Here is a 20,881-nt window from a genome sequence, read left to right as displayed (position 1 = left end):
CTCTGTATTTTTATGTTTGCTGAAAGTTTCTTGTCTAAAGACGCAACACAGACAGAGCATAGTTACGGTGTATGTCTTGACGCCATCAGGGGAAGTTCTCCCCAGTATACTGTACAGCTTTGAGAGGAAAGGCACTGGGAGCAACTGAACTCATGATTTTAAGTGATGGCAGTTGTCACTGATGCAGTTATGTGCTAACCTAATTTTAAACATATTTCTAATCAATGGTTGTGCTAAAAGGTTTGTTGTGCTATTTATTTCTTATTTACTGCACATTCTTTCAGTCCTTACTGGTGCCAAGTACTTTGCTAAGTGCTTAGTGTGCAAAGATACAAGGATGTATAAGACACGGGTTCTGCCCTCAGGGAACTCAGAGTCTGACAAACACATATACACTAATACTCAGGAAAGAATAATGTAGGACTTACCCAGAACCTTCCATTCAGAACTTCTATATAAATGGTACTGTCGGAAATAAGGCTTATGTGTATATTTCTGATTGGTATGAATCAGCATTTTAAACAAAGATTTCATTAAATGCAAAATACCACATCCTGGTGATAGGTATGTAAAATTCCTGAGGGCCTACTAAAATCTATGTACATATACATAAAAAGGTAAATCTGTGGTATCATTCAGATAAAAACTGAAATGGCAAGGTTTTCAATGGCAAATAATGGCCACATCCCATGGGCCTTTGGTGGCCTTGCAGAGTGCACTTGGCTGCAGCCTCAGGGACTCATGTCCAGGGAATGACTACCCCAGGGCAGTGAGAAATAATGTTAACTTTGTCACAGTAAATAGGATTCCAGACTTCAGTATTTGTTGTGAGAATGTTCCAAAATTTTCTAATAAAATTGGTTACTTCAGAATCAGCAGTCCCAGAGGCTTTAGAAAATAGAAGCTAGTTTAGCATACATAACTTAGAAATTATTTTTTTTAATGTTTTTATTTATTTTTGAGACAAAGAGAGACAGAGCATGAGCAGGGGAGGGGCAGATTGAGAGGGAGACACAGAATCTAAAGCAGGCTCCAGGCTCTGAGCTGTCAGCACAGAGCTTGATGCGGGTCTCGAACTCACGGACTGTGAGATCATGACCTGAGCTGAAGTCGGACGCTTAACTGACTGAGCCACCCAGGCGCCCCTAGAAATTATTTTTAAGAGGAGACCTGAAAATAGAAAATATTTTCTGTAAGTACCATGTAGTGTCTCCTGTAAAATAGTGAGTCACACATGCGTTTCCAGGAATGAACAAGGAATAGCCAGCCAAACAAGTTTTAAATGTATGTCTTCCAAAAGGCACTGTGACCTTCTGAAGATTAAATCAGCATTTAACTGCTAACTTTAAAGGCTTGAATAATGCCATAAAACTCTTGCAGTAGAGTCATTAACCCTAAAGAACAGAGGGTTGCATTTTCTTGTAAGCATTCAGAAATACTTTGTCAATTGCTTATTTTTCTTTGCGGGGCTGGGGAGATCAGGTCTGAAAAACTAAATTATACAGTATTTGAAATTAGTAGGCAATTTCAACCCACCTACAAATGCTTTCTGCAGACTACCCTTCTCTAACGTACTTGATACCTGGGAAGCAAAGATAACTATCCGTTTGAAACAGCAGCAGAGATAAAAATAAATCCCCAACACTGCCATTCCTTCTTAGATGATACGCCTGTACTCTGACTGCTTTCCCCTGCTGTTTTTGGTTTGGCTAGCCCACTGATTTGGCCAATGGTTGTGTTTAGTCAGTCTGCTCAAAGGTTGCTGACTAACAACTACCTTTATACACTCAGCTCTGAGTGTAATTAATACTAGAAGGATGTTAAAATCATATCTTTTTGTAATGGCAGTTGTGCTTTAATCTTTTTAATGTTACAGTGGTTGACATGAATAGATAGCATTTTAATATTTGATTGAATTATAACTCTTCAACCATGTGTTAATTTACTAAGACATTAATGCAATAATTTAATTTGAAAGAAATATTTAACTTCCATATATAAGATTATATTATATACAATATATTATAATTTTACATATCATATAATATATGACATAAAACTTATACCTATATAAAATCTCATTTCACCAGGAATATGGGCTGACATTGTAGAAACTTATTTTATTTCACACAATAATTGAATCAGACACAGTTTGAAGCTATTGTAAATTGACCAATTTGTATATTTTATACTGCCACACCTCTGCCCTCCTTTCCTTCTAGATAAGAACTAGCTTCAGGGTTTCTAAAGAAGGAGAGCAGTGAGCTAAATTCACCATCCATGCCTCACATGATGTCTGGGTAACACTACAGGCACCAGGCTCCAGGCCCATCCCCTGCTCTGGAAGAGTGCAAGATGGCAGAGGGTGGGAAGATGACTTTGACTTTGTTTGTGGTACATGCAGAAACTATCTCGAAGTGCTTGCTTACCACACCCTCACACAGACTCAAATGTAGGCTACAGCAGGACAAGCCTCCCGAAATATGATGACAAACAGGAATGAAGGCATTCTGCTCTGTCCTTCACCAAACTGCAGTCACTTTGGAAAGCAGCAATTGGAACTATGATTGAAATCTGAAGCAGCCACAAATACCATAAATTGCATTCTTAGCAGTGAGTTAAGCTTACTGTCTGCATTCAATAAGTATTTATGAATACTCACTGTGTACCAGGCACCACAGTAGATACTGTGTAGACAAAGGTAAATAGGACTTTGAAATGCCAGCTCTTGTTCCTAACTGACATCATCTGGTTGTCAATAAAATCTGCCACTGATGGCTTTGCCTTTTTGTTTCCCACCAAAAACTGAAACTTGTGAAGTTGAGTCACCTATGTTACAGAAATTGTCACTTTAATAGCACTCACTTGGGGTGCCTGAGTGGTTTAGCATCAGGCTTCAGCTCAGGCCATGATCTCACAGTTTGTGGGTTCAAGCCCTGGGTCGGGCTCTGAGCTGACAGCCCAGGGACTGGAACCTGCTTCAGATTCTGTGTTTCCCTCTCTCTCTCTGCCCCTCCCCCACTTATACTCTGTCTCTCAAAAATGAATAAACGTTAAATTTTTTTTTTTTTTAAATAGCACTCACTTAAGCCTGGAAAATAATATTTTGCCATTCTATAATACCTTGTGGTTCTTACAGCCAAACCACCCCTAAATTTGGATCATGAGCATTACTTAAATATCTTTTGACCTCTTACTATGTTCAAGACACTATTCTAGGCATACAAGATGAGCTTATAAGAGCTTTATTTAAAAGTCGAAATTTAAATAAGCAAGAAAAACAATTTAGTAGAATATGTCCAAGCCCTAGATCTTATTTCAAACAGTGTTTTGAGATTTTCTTTAACATTTAATGTCTTTGGAATTGGAATGCATCTCATTGGCATCTTAGTATTGTGTCAAAGTTTGTCAGCATTTTATATTATGTGGTAGCACATAAAATCATAAATAGTCTTACAATTGCTGGCATTGTAGACTCAGTGAATTACACCAGAGCAGTGGAAGTATTTAGTGTCTGTGTGTCGTGTGATAAGATTTTATCTAAATAAAATCTTTTCAAAAGTTTTCTCTTCTGACCCCACCCTTGACTAGCTTCCATGGTTAGCTCCCTGTGTTAGATAATCTGGAGAATTTACAGGGAAGAGTATATTTTTACAATCATTCTTGAATTGTGATTTAAACTGGAACAGGGGCACTTGGGTGGCTGAGTCTGTCAGGTGTCTGATTCTTGATTTTGGCTCAGGTCTTGATCTCATGGTTCTTGAGATCGAACCCTACATATTTTTTCTCTTTTTCTTTCTCTCTCTCTCTCTCTCTCTCTCTTTCTCTCTCTTTCTCTCTCTCTCTGCCCTTCCCCCACTTGTGCATGCACTCACTCTCTATGCCTCTCTCAAAATAAATAAACTTAAAAAAAAATTAAACTGGAAGGAACAAAAATTTGAAGCTAAAATCTCAAATTTGTTTTTAAGCTGAAAGTCTTATAAAAGTAACTTGTTTTGAAAACAAATTTAGATTTGAATTATTTTTCAATAATTACAATTAAAATTAATATTTATTACAATAAATACTTAGTACTAAGTACTCTATACTAAGCACTTTACATATATTACTCTAGTTTAATCCTCACAGGAATGCTGTGAAGCAGATACTTTCATTTTCCTGGTGTGTATACATATCAGGGCTCTGAAGTTAGTTTTTGAAGTTCACACAAATTAGTGAATAAAGGAGCCTACAGTCCACTCTGGCATCTGATTCCAGAGCCTGTTCTCATCACTACAGTGATCCTCACCTGCTTATAATAAATGTTTACCAAGCATTTTATTCATTCTCTCATTCATGTAAACATTTGTTGAGCACCTCCCCAACCAGCAAGAGGAAGAGCAAAAGTCAGGAAGGTCTCAGAGTAGAAATAATGTTTGAATTGGGCTTTGAAGGATTACCAGGAATTGGCTGATCAGAGGAGGAAGAAAATGCCATTCAGTCCAATAGTTCAGCATGAGCAAAGTGGTAAACAGGTTTATCAAATGTTCCCACCTTCTTAAAGAATTTTAATTTTACCTTGGAGATCAATGCTTCTTATTTATAAAATTTCCAGAGGCTGTGATGAGGTCTGGAAATCATGACTTTAAAAATTTTTTCCCTAGGCTTTCTTATGATAGCTACGTTCACTATAATGAAGAACATGATAAGAACATGTATATGTAAAGGTGTGTATGTACATTCTGTTCTCAGGAGAAGGTTCACAGTTTTCATTATTTTCTGGGTGGAACCTACTGCAGTCACTGCTTTCAAACACATTTAGAAACAATTCATGGTAAGAAAAAACATTTCACATTATGAACCTTTACACTATAGGTGTATTCATTCACCTAACTTGAAACAGAAGTTTCACAGCACAATATTTATTATCTGTGTAGTTTGATATATTCTATTCTATTTCATTTTAAAAGAATCATAGTCACAATCCACTAAATTAATGTCATGACCCACCAGTGAGTCACAGTCTATGGTTTAAAAAAGCACTGCAGGAGATTATCCTCTTTTTTAAACATTTTAGCCAGGGAACCATGTAGTCAGACTTACATTGTAAATGCATATTCAGTACCTCCCTGACTTATTCTTTTTATTTGGGAAGGAAGTAAAGCAGGAGTCAAGACTCCATATTTATGGTGAATATTTGGTTGGATGATGGGACTATTATACAAACCCAAAATAGATTAAAAAACCAGATTGAGACAGGAGGCACAGGGGGTATGTTTTGTTTGGGACATGCTATACGTGATAATCCATACCTCATTCTGTCAGGTTGGAGCTTTCCCAGAATCAGTGGCATCTGAGAATTTGGAACAAAAGGATTTTCAAGAAACAACTCCAAAGGACATTTTATAGGATTTAATTATACTTGGAAACTCAGTAGTAAGAAGGAAGAAAGGTGTATTTACAGATGGAATTCTGGTACAAAGCTATATTTAAAGAGTTATTTTTTTTTAACTGTTAAAAATACTGGTTAACTTACGAATACTTATGTGTGTTGGTACTTTTAATTATTAACATTTAGGGAATTTGAAGCTCCCTTTGCCAAATTTTGTTCACACTAATTAAGAATAATGGCAAACTAATAGAGATAAACTGCATATTGATTCAGTGGAAGAGTATACAACAGAAGAAACTCACGTGGGCAAAAGACTGCAGATGGCATCTCAGCATGTTTATAAAGCTTAGTAACAAGCAAAATTAATATGTTGTATAAGCATACACACATGTGATAAAATTATTGAAAGCAAAAAGAGGAATGATCATCATAAAAGTTAGAGTAGTTGTTACCTTTGATAAAGAAAGGCAGGCATAAGTGTGCAGCACATGGTTAGATAGATCATTGCTAATGTATTTAAGTTGGGCAGTGACTTCATAGGTATTCATTTTATCATCAAACTTCATGACTCTCAAGCTATATTTATTTTGTAGAAACAAATAATACATAGTTTGTTCTCATTGTCCTTAACCTTAAATGTGATTTATCATCTTTATAGGTTAAATGAGAAAATCCAGAACTATTTCAACAGATAACAAAAGGCATTTGATAAAAATTCAGTATTAAATCTGAATTAAAATTTAAGGCAATAAGTAGAGAATAGAATGAATTCTTCCTTAACACGATTAAAAATATCTTTATCAAACTAATAGCCAATTACCACACTTAGTCATAAGACAATAGAAATATCCTCATTAGTGTTAGCAATAAAGTACACATGCCCACTACTCTCTCTGTAATATAACATTGTTCTGAGAATGCTCAGTAATGGAAAAGAAAATGAAATAAAAGCCACGGATAATCGATAAGTTTGCCAGTAACTGCAGGTAATCCAAGTACACCAAGTAAAAAACTTTAAAAACTTAAGGATTTCTTCCAGTAAAGTAGTCACTTGAAATAACTTTTAAAACCATTGGGTGGCTCAAGTGAAGAGACATTTCTTTCAAAATGGAAGAAAGAACAGGACATTTGTAAATGGATGGGAATGATCTAGTAGAAAGCAAAAGTTGATAATGTAAGAAAGACTTGCTAGAGCAGTGCCCCTTTGTATGTTGGAGAGATAGTAGCTCAGAGGAGAGATTGGCATTAGATAGGAGCAAAGAAGGTTTGTGTATGGAGGCTAGTAGGCATGTATATGAGTGCAGATTTTGAAATTCCTGTTATTTGTTGGATCATTTCTTTGGCCTTATCTCCCATCTAAAGACAAATTACATAGGCCACTATCCAGTAATGTTAGAGCTTAGCAATGTGTTGGCACATGAAACATGCCCAATAAATGATAAATACAATTTTTAAAAAAAATCACTGGCCTCTCTAAGTGCTAGCCATGAGAATTTCAACATAAAAATGATCTCATTTATGGTAGCAACAAAAAAATTACCAAAATGAAATACCAAAAATTAAGTATAGGCCATATTATTCTAGACCCTTCTAAAGGGCTATATTACTTTCCTAGTGGGTATAAAAGAACATGTAAGTGGTAAATGGCAAGACTGTCCATGTATGTAGGTAAGAAATTTTTTAAGTTGTCATTTCATCTTCCTAGTTAATCAGTAGGTAATAAGATATCCTATATATACTATTTTTTTAAATACATAAACACAAATGTAAACCTACAAAGTAAATATGAAATGCTCTACACCAAAATGTCATTGCTAGTAATTTACATGAGCTATATATATATGTTTGTATTTCCTAATCACTCTATAAACATAAATGTGTTGAGATGCCAAGTGTAAATATGTCAAGAATCTAGGAGAAAGGCTGAATATTAAAGGTTTAAAAAACATGTTGACAATGAAAATAAAGAAGGCAGGTCTTGAAAAGTTATCTATAGCTGGACACCAGCTAAATATCTTGCTCTTCAACTACTTGATAGAGTTGCTTTGTCATCTATCAAGAGAGAAAGAAAGTTTTCTCTCCATCTGTGATCTTTCTCCCCATTGGAAAGAAAGTACAAGCTGACTTATTGGTGTTAACAAGGGTATGGGAGGAAAGGCCACTTTTCTTTTGGCGCTAACAGTTGACATTTTGGAGCAGTAGTATTGTGGCATGCCCTAGGAATAGGTCTTGTCTAGAAAGGACAAATTATGGGAATGAAAAGTAGCAGTCAGCTGAATTTAAAAAGATAAAATCCTTCGGGATTTTTAGGTAATAAACTCAGAATGCAGTAGAAAACTGCAGTAGGATAACTAAATTGGGCCCGTAGTATTATTAGAGGGTTGGTACTTATAGTAGCCATAGAGGAAAGGGGCAATCTTTTATAATATTTACACAGCTTAGTGTTTAATCATTCAATAAATTAATATTGGGGATATATTATTTTGGACTGAGAATATAAGGCATAGCCATATTCACAAATATGGTAATACTCTACTAATTAATACTAAGAAATTCTTTGAATGCTTGTTAATTTTCTCTTGTGTTGGTAATTCATTCAAGTCAGTTTTCACAGGTTAGGAATGAGGGATGGTACTTAACAATGTTCCGTTTTTCGCATTTCCACAGTTATTCATAAGTTTGTTCTAGGGAGGCTTGGTATTTTGTTTTATCTTTTTTTTTTTAAGGAAGGTAGTGTTTTGTTCCTTCATAGAGAACTTGAAGCATAAGATAATCATGCATTCAGGATTAATTTTGGATAGTCTTACATTTCACAATTTCTAATTCTATAGAAAAAATCTCTAATTAAAAAAATATATTTAAAGTGATAGTGTCATGAAGGGCAAATGTCATTGTGATAACTTAAAATCTAATTATTTTTAAAGCAGTCTTTATTGTTTTTTGATTGAAAAACAAATGAATGCACATTTTAGGATTGTATGTAAAGTACATACAAGGACAAAGATGAGTAAATGTCCTGACAATGGAAAACAGCTGGTGTTGCTGGATGTCTTCTAGTCTTTTCTTTTACATTTACACCTAAGTTTTAAAAAACTGTAGTCACGGTGTATTTGCTGCTTTTTTATATCCTACTTTTTCTTTTTAACATAGGAGCATTTTCCTATGTCAAGAAATAGGAAAAGTTACTTCTAAATAGTTACCTAGAGGCACCTGGGTGGCTCAGTCGGTTAAGCATCTGACTTCAGCTCATGTCCTGATCTCACAGTTTCTGAGTTCAAGCCCTGCATCGCACTCTGTGCTGACACCTCAGAACCTGGAGCCTACTTTGGATTCTGCGTCTTCCTGTCTCTCTGCCCCTACTCCTCTCACACTCTGTCTCTCTCAAAAATAAAAATAATAAAAACACTGAAAATTAAAAAAAAAAGCTACCTAACATTTCATTTTATAAACTAACATTTCTTTAGCTATTCTCCCATTACTTATATAGTTTCTATACAACCGTAATGGTTTGATAACCAATTTGTGTAAATCTTTATTTTCATTTCTAATGATTTCTTCAGGTTAGATCCCTAGTTGCGGAATTACTAGGTCAGAACGTATGAACTTTTTTAAAATTTTTGATAACTGTTGCTAAATTGCTACCACATGTTCCCCTCTATCCCCCAAAAGCTGCTGCTGTTTATTTCCAGAGCTGTTTGAAAATACCTGTCAGTGTTTTCCCTTACCAATACTGAATACATGTTCTTAATTTCAAAAATAATCATTTGATAATGTTTAAAAAGTGTTTGACATTGTGATTTGCTTGATAATATCTGGCATAGGTAAAATGCAATATTTTAAGAAATAGTTGAAATACTGTCATATGTTTTACTGTCTCCACTGATATTGCTAGGAGTGGTTTTGAGTATTCATTATATTATTTATCTTTCCCAATATAGTGGGGAAAATTTTTTATTTTGGTAATTTTATTTTGGTAATCCAAGGACTTTCTTTGAAATATAAATACTCTATTTCTCTAACTTTTAAAAATAATTACTCAGTTCTCTAACTTTGTATATATTTTACTGTTTTACTGTTTCTCTTTCCCACTGTTGATAGTTCTCATAATTTAGTGCTTTTGAGTTTTCATCCTCATCATTAGATGCCTATCTTCCTGAAAAGAACATTACAGACTTCTCAAGAAACCTACTTTTTTCATGAAACCCATGCTTTTTTGTTTGTTTGTTTTAATGGGTCAGTGCAGTGAATTATTAGCAAGGGGATAAAATATTTTGCTACTTGATAACAGTTTCAGTGTTCTAGAGGAGCATGTGTTGTGTCATTCTGCCTCTTAACAAAATCACATAACCATCTAGAAGATAATTAAACACTTTTGTGCTACGAATTATCTAAGTACAGTAATTAGCTGTCTATATGTAAATCTTTGCCCTTTCTTTGACAACATATATTCCTTTATTTGAAGGCAAAGATTTGAGGGCTTTGCCAGTAGCTCAAGCACACTGTCCTTAAAAATGAATCTTTTTAGTCATGGATTTCTTACAACCACACTAGAGTTGATCTAAGAGATTTGAAATGTTCTCTTATTTACATCAGACCTGCTAAGTGTCTTAGAGATTAGAACTGCAGTTTCTAATTCAGCTTAGCTCTTGATGCACTGTGTATATCAATAGCTTTTTACCCATTAAACCAAATCATTTTATTTCCTTTATAGTCCTGAAGAAAATTAGCATGTGAAATTGACATATGAAAACTGAACAGAAATAAATTTTATGAAATAGACCCTATCTCAGCAATGTATTTTCAGGGTACTTGTTTGAAAAGACATCCATAAAAATTAAAATACTATGTAGGCTTTATTCATCTTTAGGACTACCAGTAGCTTTGACACTAAAAATCCCTACAAACTTTAAAATATTGTTTGCATTTATGAAGATTGAATGCTTTAAAGTCACAAAGTTTTGGTCCTCATGAGAACTCTTAATTCTGTTTTCTTTGTTTCTTTGTTGTGCTGTAGCTGCTATCTAGGGCTCTGAAGGCAGCATATTTTTTTATAGGTAGGGCACTTGGGAAAAGTGTTTGCTTCCCTTCTAGATTAGCACCAGGTATCTGTAATTTTTCAGCCTTTCATGGACACCTTTTTGTGGCCTATTCATTCTTGTACCTAATATCTCTGTACTTTGAGTTTGAAATATTTAGAAATTTTGCTAGTCTTTTTGTTGTTTTCCCAGATAGTTTCCTTGACTTCTATTTAAGCTAACACTAAAGTTTGACCTTGAAGGTTTCTAATCCCTTACTTTTGTAAATACTGAGGATTCAGAATATTTGATTATCCATAGGACACTTATCATTGGTCCTTTGCCATTTGAACATTACTTTAAAAATCAAACACATCATTACATATGTGTTTGAATCAAACAAGCGAAAATCAGAACAGGAGCTTCCCAATAGTGTCTTTATATCACCAGAGCAAACATTTTGAGGCACATACTGGACATTGTGCCAAGCACCTTGAGGAGGGCTATTTCTTTAGATTTCACGACAGTCCTATTAGGTGAATAATATCATTATCCACATTTTACTGATGAGGAAACAAGGGATGAATAAGGCTAAGTTATTTACTCAAAGTAACACAGATGGTAGAATCTGGGCCCACGTTGGAAACTGAGCAGTCTGCTCCAGAATATATAGCATGCTAATATGGCCAGTTTGCACTGCTCTCTTTTCCTCTGTATGTAAAAGATACATACATACAGAGGAAAAGAGAGCAGTGCAAACTCACTCTTCTCTTCTTAAGCCATTGAGGAAGACCCAGCTTAGAACTGGAAATACAAAGGGATCCAATAATAAAGAAAGCATTTTAGTTTAGTTTAGTTTAGTTTATTTGAGAGAGAGAGAAGAGAGCAGGACAGGGGCAGAGAGAGAGGGAGAGAGAAAATCCCAAGCAAGCTCTGCACTGCCAGTGCAGAGCCCAGCGTGGGGCTTGAACTCATGAACTGGGAGATCATGACCTGAGCTGAAGTCAGATGCTTAACCAGCTGAGCCACCCAGGCCCCAAAGAAAGCATTTTAAAAAGGAAAGAAGAGAACAAGGCAGCAGAACACTAATTTTTATCTTTGGTATCCTTCAAATATTTGGCACTAATTCTCATCAAAATATGGCACATAAAATTTCATATTTTGTGTATACTCTTTTCTAAGTGTCATTTAAGATGTGACTAAAATGTAATTAATAAAATTATAGCCCCCAACCATTGTGCATCTTTTTTGCTGTTTCTTTTTCCTTAGCTTAGAGCCTTGATGTTGTGTCTTCAGTCCCCCAGAGCCTGGGGGTTCTGTGATGTCACCACAGTGGCTGCCTCAGCAGTCCCAGTCCCTTGTCATCCCTTTCCTCTACCAGAGCAGTGCTGACTCTCTTTGTAATACATGGTAGATTTCTCTGTAAGATTTATTTTGAAAAAGCATTTGGTAGCTTTAAAAAAAAAAAAAAAGTGTGATTACTGTTGGTGTTGAAAAACAGATTTAAGAATTGAATATACTTCCAAATCTATATGAAAATATTCCTCAGACTTTGATACTGTTTATGTTATTGAATTTAATGAGTTTTCATTGTAACTTTGACTGGTTTGGGATAATACCATGTGTTTTGCAAAATCTAGGGCCTAGGCCACTTTTAGCAATTTATGTTAATCTTGAGGATTCACATCTGTCAGGTACCAGTCTCTCCCCCAAATTTACACAACTGTTGCTGATGGCCATGCATGAATTCTATTCTTAACTTCCACTCAGCAGCAGTTCCTCCTGGCGTATGCAAAGAGTGCTTTCCTCAAGACTCCAGGAGAGCAAGAAGGAGAGAAGATTGGCAGTGAATTTGGAAATTGACATTTTTATTTACGATTTTTTTTTCCCCCTGTAGAATTCAAGTTTGGGCTTTGTTTCCAAGAAACAAATCATTTTTTTAATTAAAATTCTGCTTTCTACTTGACCAAGAGAATTACTAAACTTAGAATTATTTAGTGTAGTCTCCCTAAGTCCTTTGAAATGCAAAATGGTCTTAAAAACACTCATATTTTCAAATGGAATTCAGTGAGGGCAGAGTATTCTGTGAGCATTTTAATAAAGATGAAAATACTTTTAAAAAAGAAATGTATATTGTAAATTTAAGTTCCACAAACCCAGGCAACCACTTGGTCTGGGTTTCAGGGCTAAACATAGACCAAGACAGGTCAGAAATTTTCTCATCCTGACGTTTGTACCACACAGCACACAGCTGTGTGGGACTTTTTTTTTTTTTTTTTTCCTCCGCCTTTCATTTTGTTATTTGTTTTTGCCTGCTCTGGGGACCTCTGGTTTTCCACAGACTCTTAAGTGATCTATTTCAGATACGTCTCTAGTTTTTTAGTATCCCTGGCATAAGGCTTCATCTGAATGAATGTAATCTACTCCCAAGTTTCTTAAAAAAAAAAAAAAAAAAAAAAAAATCCAAAAATATTTATTAGGTATCTATTGTGTTCCAGATACATATGAAAGTAAGACCATGGTCTTTGCCCCCAACTAACTGGTGGGGAAGAAGACATATAAACAAATACTTATGCATGCAGTGTAGTAAAGGCAGCACTAAAGGTGCACCCAAGGGGTTATGGGGACCCAGAAAAAGAGTTTTAAACTCACCTCACTGGGAAAGGAAAGGTTCCCTGAAGAGAAGAGCTCCTGAGCTGAATCTTAGCACAAGCCTAGGCAAGAAGTGGGTATATCATACACAAGGTGGAGAGTGAGGGCTAGGTCTATTGGGAGGAACCTCATATATCCTATTAAGGAGCTCAGACTGGGTGGTAGATAAATAGTAACAGAGACTCATGAAGAAATAAATGTTTGGAAATGACATGGTCAGATTGGCATTTTATGAAGGTAGTTTTGGCAGCCAAATGGTTAAAGACAAGACAAAAACAGACAAAAATAGATGCTGAAAGACAAGTTCAAGTAAAAGGTGATATTGAGCCAAAGCAGAGGAAGGAGATGAGGACATATATTTGAGAGATCATTTAGGAAGTGAAAGCAGTATGATGTGTGATTATCTGGATATTGAGGGGTGTGGGGTGGTGTGACAGAAGAGTCAGTTGACTCCCTAGGATGCCAATAACCTCAGTAACTATATAAATGGTGGTTTTTTAACTGGGAGATAAACAGCATGGGAGAGTGGACAGATTTAGGGATAAAGTGAGAATTCTATATACACTTTGATTCTGTAGAATATAAATTTTAGAAAGGACTAGTTAATATAAAGAAAATGAACAACAGTTTCATGATAAGAGTTTTGGAACTCAGTGGGACATTTTAATTTTTGTTGCTAAAGACAGACTTGTGGATTAGCCCAGCCATGAAGTTTGAGAAAACTTCTCAGATTCTCCCAGTGGTTCTCTCACTTTCCTTCTAAAAGCTTTGGCATTTGCTCAATTTTGTAGTCATTTTTTTAATCCAAATTTCTATTCTGTTATGCTCCATAGTCTGTATACCTTTTCCTTGATACAGTAACTCTAGTACCTGCTGTTTGTGTCTTTCCCCTGCCAATAACTGTCATCCCCCCCCCTTTTTTTCCTGGAAATAACCAGGTACCAACCTACTATACCCAGCCACCTGGTCTCTTCTAACCATGAAGCTACAAAATGAGTCATAGCAAAACTCACTTTGAAGCCTCTTTTTAACTGGTGAAACCAGTATTGGTTAATTGTATTTTAGTGTACTTAGCTAGTATGAATTCAGTTATATTAAGGGTACTCATCATCATATCCAAGATACTGTATGTATGTGTGTGTGTGTGTGTATACATTTATATATACATATACACACATACACAGACAACATGCACACTCATACTCAATCAACGCTATTCTTTCAGGGGAAAACACCTTGGTGTCATCCTTGATTTCTCTCTTGTTTTCATTCCTCGCACTCAATAGCTGTAGGAATCCTGTTTCAACTACCTGCAAAACGTATCCTGAATACCTCCACGCCTCCCCATCTCCTGATCCAAACCACCATCATCTTGTAACCAGTTAAAATTAGTTTTGAAATGTTGCTATCAGTGATGTTTTCCCATGATGGCTATAAATTTAAAAGAATACATTAGAGATGAGAATGCAATTCTCAGAAATGATTTTTCTAGTAAGACTATATCCCACAGAAGTAACAGAAACAAGGAAGTTCCGTATTGGCCTACCCTTTCATGGAGAACTTTCTAAGAAATTCTAATACTGGATCTAAAGGAGCTATATGAAAAAATAATAGGGAAAACTATTCCACTTTACTTTTTTCCATAATAACTTCTTGATAAAGAGGAAGAATGCAGGAAATAAATGGATTTATTTTGTCCTAAATTATTCATATTAATTGCTACCTGGCGTAAATTTTTTTGGATAACTACCAATATTTCTCTTTGTGCTAAAGTTAGCATATTTCACTACTATCCTCAGTACAGTATCTATCATGTGGAGATTTCAGATGTATCTAGTACGTGTGGGATCCTCTTCAACTCCTGCTCTTCCGTGTCAGCAGGAATATTTAGTTCTTACTGATTTCCCTAATACTTAACTTTTTCAATTGATGGTGAAAGATACCCTTCTATCTCTGCTCCCCCACATCCACCCCAGCATTGGTTTGTACATCTGGGCTGATCTGACAGGCTTTTTTTCCTTCCCTAAACCCATAATGTTAGGCCTCAAGTCATAACTGCTGCTCTAGCTTGAAAAATAGGACTTGTGGCTTTCAGGTTGAGGTTTCTATTTTCTGTTCTGATTCTAGATTATTCATTCTGCCCCCAAACTCTGGAACAGTACATGCAAATACATTTCTCTAACTAAACTGAATTTTCTAGATTTTTAGGAAATCACAGAATCGTTGAGAGGGTTTGAGAATAGAGAATTCTAATGTTTAAATATTTGTAGCATTTTTTTAATCCAAGCTAAAACATATTAGTTTATATGTAGTAAAGTAATAGATGTACTAGTAATGTAACAGTAATATAAGCTATTCATTCCCCTGAGATAGTATAGAAATGGAGGAGGTTGATTCTACAAATGGAAAAGTATTATTCAGTATGAAAGGACCTACAACAAAGAAAGTCATTGTATTTAACCTGGCATTTCCCAAATTTATTTCAGGATACAACTCCTTTTTCTTGTAAGGAAATTTTTCAGCCTACTTTGGAAATACTGGTGAAAAGAAAGCAGATACTTCAGTTCTAGTCCTGGCTCACATATTAATCAGCATTTTCATTCATTCAACAAACATGTATGGAGCGACTACTTTGTGGTAGTCACTGTTTGAGATATTGGTGATATATTCAGGGAAAAAAAACAGAAGGCTCTGTCCTTCCAAGGATTATTTTCTGGTCGGGGAGAAAGACAATAAACATAATCTGTAAGTAGTACAGTCACCAAGTGTTTTAGGCAAACATGGAGCAGGATCAGGGGGTCAGGAGTACAAGGGTTACAATTTTAAAGAGTCATAATCTTGAGTAATCACTGAGCGTCTCTGTTTTCCTAATCTCTAAAATGAAGAAATTCAACTAACTTATTTCAAAGCCCTGCCAGAACTATAGGTTTCCTTTAAGGACCAAGAGCTGTCATATCCAAGTGTGTTACTGCTGGCTCATGAGCATCTTACCGAGCTTTTCTAATCACTTTAGCAGAAAAGGTTGGATATGAAAATTCAAAAAGTCTGTAAGTTTAATCATTTTTTAATACCCACAAAAGAACAAAGCATTCATTTTAAATGAATACCAAAAAAAAAACCCAAACAAACAAAAAACAACAACAACAAAAACCCTTGATGGTCCCATTTTTAATCTGGCATGTACCTCAGTCCAGTATCAAGTAGATAGTGTTTGACTTAAGGGTAAGAAACCTCTGCAGTAAAGGTATCAATGGCTTTTAAGCAAATGTTAGCATGTCTGTATGAGTAATTTGCAGCAGTGTGCAGATTGTGCTACTGTTGTTGTAGTCTTTATGTAAATAGGAGGTCTGTGACTTGATGTTGAAATGACCTTCTAGACAGTATTCCATTGCTATATGCCTGAGCTTGTATCTCAGAATAATTAGAAGTTTTGACTTATACATCTTGGTATACAGTGTTTATGTAAATTATAAATGTCTGAAAGTTTCCTGAAACTTTCTGTGTAGCTTTTTATCAGAGACAGACTGGAGTTTGGAAGGAGTGCTATGGACTGTGGTCCCAAGCCTTTGATTTTCAGCCCCTCATTTTTGGAATGAAAATTAGAATCTACTTTTCCAATTGCCCAGAAAATGATGGTATATTTTTATATTCTTCATCTTGAATAAGTAACTGTTTGTAATCATAGTCTTTGATACTTATTAAGTAGTATTGAATTCTTAAGGCATTTAGCTAAAAATTTCAAATAGACCCAATGTGTCCCTAAATATGATGGCATTCTCATTGGCCTGTAGGAAAAGCTTAAAATACTATAATTAAAACTGAGAAGTTCCTATCACACGATGGGATGTTCTTCCAAGATTGTTTCTAAGTCAGATATCAGTATTTCTTTTCCTATGATGGTAGCCCAGTCCCAAAGTGAATGTGATTTGCCCAGAGACCTGCCCCTGTCCCCATCTGCACAGTGCTCACTTAGAAACACACCCACAGAGTGGAATAGTGGTTAGGAGAGATTGTTGAGAATCTCTGTCATTCTCCATCATGCTCCCTTTCTTACAAAGAACTGATGACAAAGCTTGCTTGTCTCTGGTAATTAGCAGCCTGAGAATGTTATCTACATGTGTGATATATGTATGAATAAGGAGGAATGGTAGGGACTACAAACACTCTCCAGATAAGTCTTTGTTTTGTTTTTCTGAAACAAAGTTGAAAACTATACCAGTCTTTTCTAAGCGTTATTGATTGCCAGCGAAGGTTTTGGAACTTACTAGGGGAACAGAATTGTCAGAGACCATCACTACAGAGATTCATTTTCTTTATTCCAAAGCTATCCTTTCACATTTTGAGGGTTCTTAGTAAATTATTATCTCTTTGTAAGAACTTCTTCTTTTTTTTTTTTTTTTTTTTTTTTTTTTTTACTGATACCTAAAGTAGGCATTCCAGGGGTGCCTGGGTCACTCAGTCAGTTGAGTGTCCAACTTTGGCTCAGGTCGTGATCTCATGATTCCTGAGTTCAAGCCACACATCAAGCTGTCTGCTGTCAGTGTAGAGCCTACTTCAGATTTTCTGTCCCTCTTTTTCTCTCCACCTCTCCCCTGCTTGCACTCTTTCAAAAATAAACATTGAATAAAATAATAAAGTAGGCATTCCAAAAGTACTTTTTTTGTTTATTTTAATAACTCCCATTAGGACTTTTGCTAATTTGGGGTGCCTGGGTAGCTCAGTCATTTGGGCGTCTGACTCTTGATTTTAGTTTAGGTCATGGTCCCAGGGTCATGGGTTCGAGCCCCACATCATGCTCCGCGCTGTGAGCATGGACCCTGCTTGAGATTCTTTCTTTCTCTGCCCCTTCCCCACTCGCGCATGTGTGTGTGTATGTGTGCACACGCACGCGTGCTCTCTTTCTAAATAAATATTTTTTAAAAAGACTTGTTTATTTGACCTGCTTGACTTCATGATGTTTAGAAGAAGTTGCAGAAATTAATTTGCAGTAGGTACTTAAATCTTCATTCTTTAACTAAATATACTTTAAGTATGGCTCAGGTGCACTTATTTGCCTTTCGTTGTCTTCTGATCAGAATTTTTAAAAAATGGTGTTTCAAATAAGTTAAAATGGCCCCCGCCATTTGATTAGGAACTTTTATTTTTTTAAGATACTATTTTTCCTTCTACTTCATTAATCAAAAGTCACTGAGAATTCTAATCCATAATTTCTCACCTTTAGCCATACTGACATTTTAGACTGGGTAATTCTTTGTTGTAGGGGCTATCCACTGTAGGGTGTCAGACAATGTTGCTCCCCTCCAGGAGGTACCAGTAGCACCAACCCAGACCAGATGTTTCCAGAGGGCAAAATTTTACCTTGTTGGGAGCAACTGTTCTGATATATGCGTAATACACGCTTCCAAAATCTTCAATGGATGTATAGCACGGGTTGTGTATGCTTTTCTTTTTAATCTGATTCTTTCCTATTCTGTTTATATTTTTTAAATGACTATAGGGTTTTTTTTCTATTCAAGAAACTTTTAAAGAAAGAATATGAAAGCCTTCGGTGCCCACCATCAAGCCAGACCCTAATATTTTGAGGGGTGTACACAGTAATTGATCCATATGAGATATTTTTTTTGTTATTGAACCTTCCAGATTTACACAAGACACTGTGTGTGTTAAAAATTTTTTTAATATGTAGATCATTTTTTACCTTAAAAAGTGTTAAGTGTTACTTAAGAAGAATCGTGGTTTAGAGGATGAGAAAGGAAAACCCTACGTTTAAGTAATATAAAGGTTTGTTAAGGGCTTTCCTAAAATGCTGTGTTTCATAGGTGTCTGCGCTTAAGGACTCCCTTAATTAAAGTAAAACGTTTTTAGTGGAAGAATACTGAACATTTGTAGAATTTGAGTAAAAAGTCTAGTCACTCTTGAAAAATAGAAAAAACTGTGCAATTTAGAATCTCCCCAAAGGGACAAACTTCCATACTTTGCTGGGTGAAGTACTCCTGCATTTCTAGACCTGAGCTGCACAGGAACGAAGACCTTAGACCTAAAGCGAAACCACAGCCTGGCCTTGAGATGAGCCTGCGGCCACTGTGACAGTGTCCCCAGCCAGGTTCTGCACATCTCTGTGAGGGTTAACAGGGAAGGGGAATGGAAGTTAAGTGAATTAACAGCTGGAGAAGGCATTCCATTCAAGTGTTCACACCTTCTTTACCTGTTCTCCTCTCCTAGGCCTTTAAGGAGGCTTTAGCTACCTTGCACATTCCTTCTCTATCCCAGCAGAGAACAGCCCTGCAGTTCCTCAAAAAATAAAAGCAGACAGACATCAGTGAATGCTGTTACACTAGCCTGAGGACAGACTTTTTGTTCCCTTGTGTCTCACACAGCTTTCCATTGGCTCCTGCTCTCCCACACATCTATAGGATTAAGAAGTAAAACATTAGATTTAAGACTTGCTCACCAGGTTCCAACATTTTAGAACTAGGGGAAATTTTGAGAAATAAAAGTAACTTTAGGGACCCAAAAAGGTATAATTTATAGAGTAGATAATAAATGTAGAAGCTTATTACCCTAGCAACTGGAACTAATTTATAATAAGGAGTCAAAGATAGTTGAAATTCATGGATGATGAAGGCTCTATGGAGTACTATTATGTAGTACTCAACATCTTTGGTAAAATTTGGCCTCTCAGACTTTACATAGTATTCTGAATCCCCATCTGTCAAGATGTTTTTCTTTGATTTTTTTTTTTTTTTTAATGTTTATTTATTTTTGAAAGAGAGACAGAGACCAAGTGTGAGCTGGGGAGGGCAGAGTGAGAGAGACACAGAATCCGAAACAGGCTCTAGGCTCTGAGCTGTCAGCACCTGGGGCTCGAACCCGAGAACCATGAGATCATGACCTGAACCAAAGTCAGATGTTCAACCGACTGAGCCACCCAGGCACCCCTTCTTTGACTTATTTATTGCCGTTCATTCATTCCTTCAACAAACATTTATTGCATATCTACTATGCACTAGACACTACAAATTACCTCCCTTTTTACCTTTCTTTACTTTTTTTTTTTTTTTTTTTTTTTTTTTGGTAGCATGGGGGTTGGAATTGTTACCTCCAGGTTCTTTTCTGTCGGTCAAAAGTTATCAGTCTTTTAGAGCGAGGAAGTCAGAGTTGCCTGCAGTGTCAGTGTCCTCCAGAGCCAAGCAGAAGTTATACATGTTTATCTTTCTAGCACATTCATGAATATTCTCTCCTCTATCTATCTCCCTGGCAGCCAGTTAGTTCTGAGTCTTAATCTACTATAATGGAAACTTGGGGGAAAAGAATGAGAATTGAAAAGTATTTCCTCCTCCCCCCACCCCCAACTTTTCTACTAAATTGCTACAACCCTGTGTATTTGGGGGCTGGAGAACAAGAAGTCATATTTTACTCATTCTTACCAACGAATCCTTTTTATAATTATCACTTAACACCATGGTAGCCCCTGCAAAACCAAGGTAAGAAAGGTCTTAGGAGCTGGAAAGGGTGGAGCATTTGAAAGACAGAAGTTTTCAGTTCATTTGTTCACAGATGATTATTGAGGTCCTACCATGTACCAGGATGATGTGCCTAATACAGGGGTGCACTGATCTAGAGCAACCCCATCCCTTCACTTAATTGGGCTTCTCATCTAATAGAGAAATTAGACCTTGAGTAAGAGCATAAAAACATTTGCCTTTTCCACAGTGTTGTGTGGGGCTCAGCTTTGGAGTGCCCTACAGAAGCATCTCTCCAGGCTGCCAACCCTGTTCAGTAAACATGAGGATGAGTAAGAGAATCTTAGGGCAAGGAGAAACGTCCGTCTGCATTTTGGTGT

At 36.2% G+C, this 20,881-nt stretch overlaps 1 protein-coding gene across 1 annotated transcript in view; it reads left to right on the top strand.

The window, feature by feature from the left end:
* Window positions 1-20,881, top strand: part of ELL2 (elongation factor for RNA polymerase II 2) — a 73,139-nt gene that overhangs the window by 21,052 nt on the left and 31,206 nt on the right. The window lies entirely within an intron of this gene.

This window comes from Leopardus geoffroyi, chromosome A1 (assembly GCF_018350155.1).
Source record: "Leopardus geoffroyi isolate Oge1 chromosome A1, O.geoffroyi_Oge1_pat1.0, whole genome shotgun sequence".
Classification (NCBI taxonomy): Eukaryota; Metazoa; Chordata; class Mammalia; order Carnivora; family Felidae; genus Leopardus; species Leopardus geoffroyi.
The sequence above is the reverse complement of the archived record's forward strand: the minus strand, read 5'-3'. Positions and strand labels throughout refer to the sequence as shown.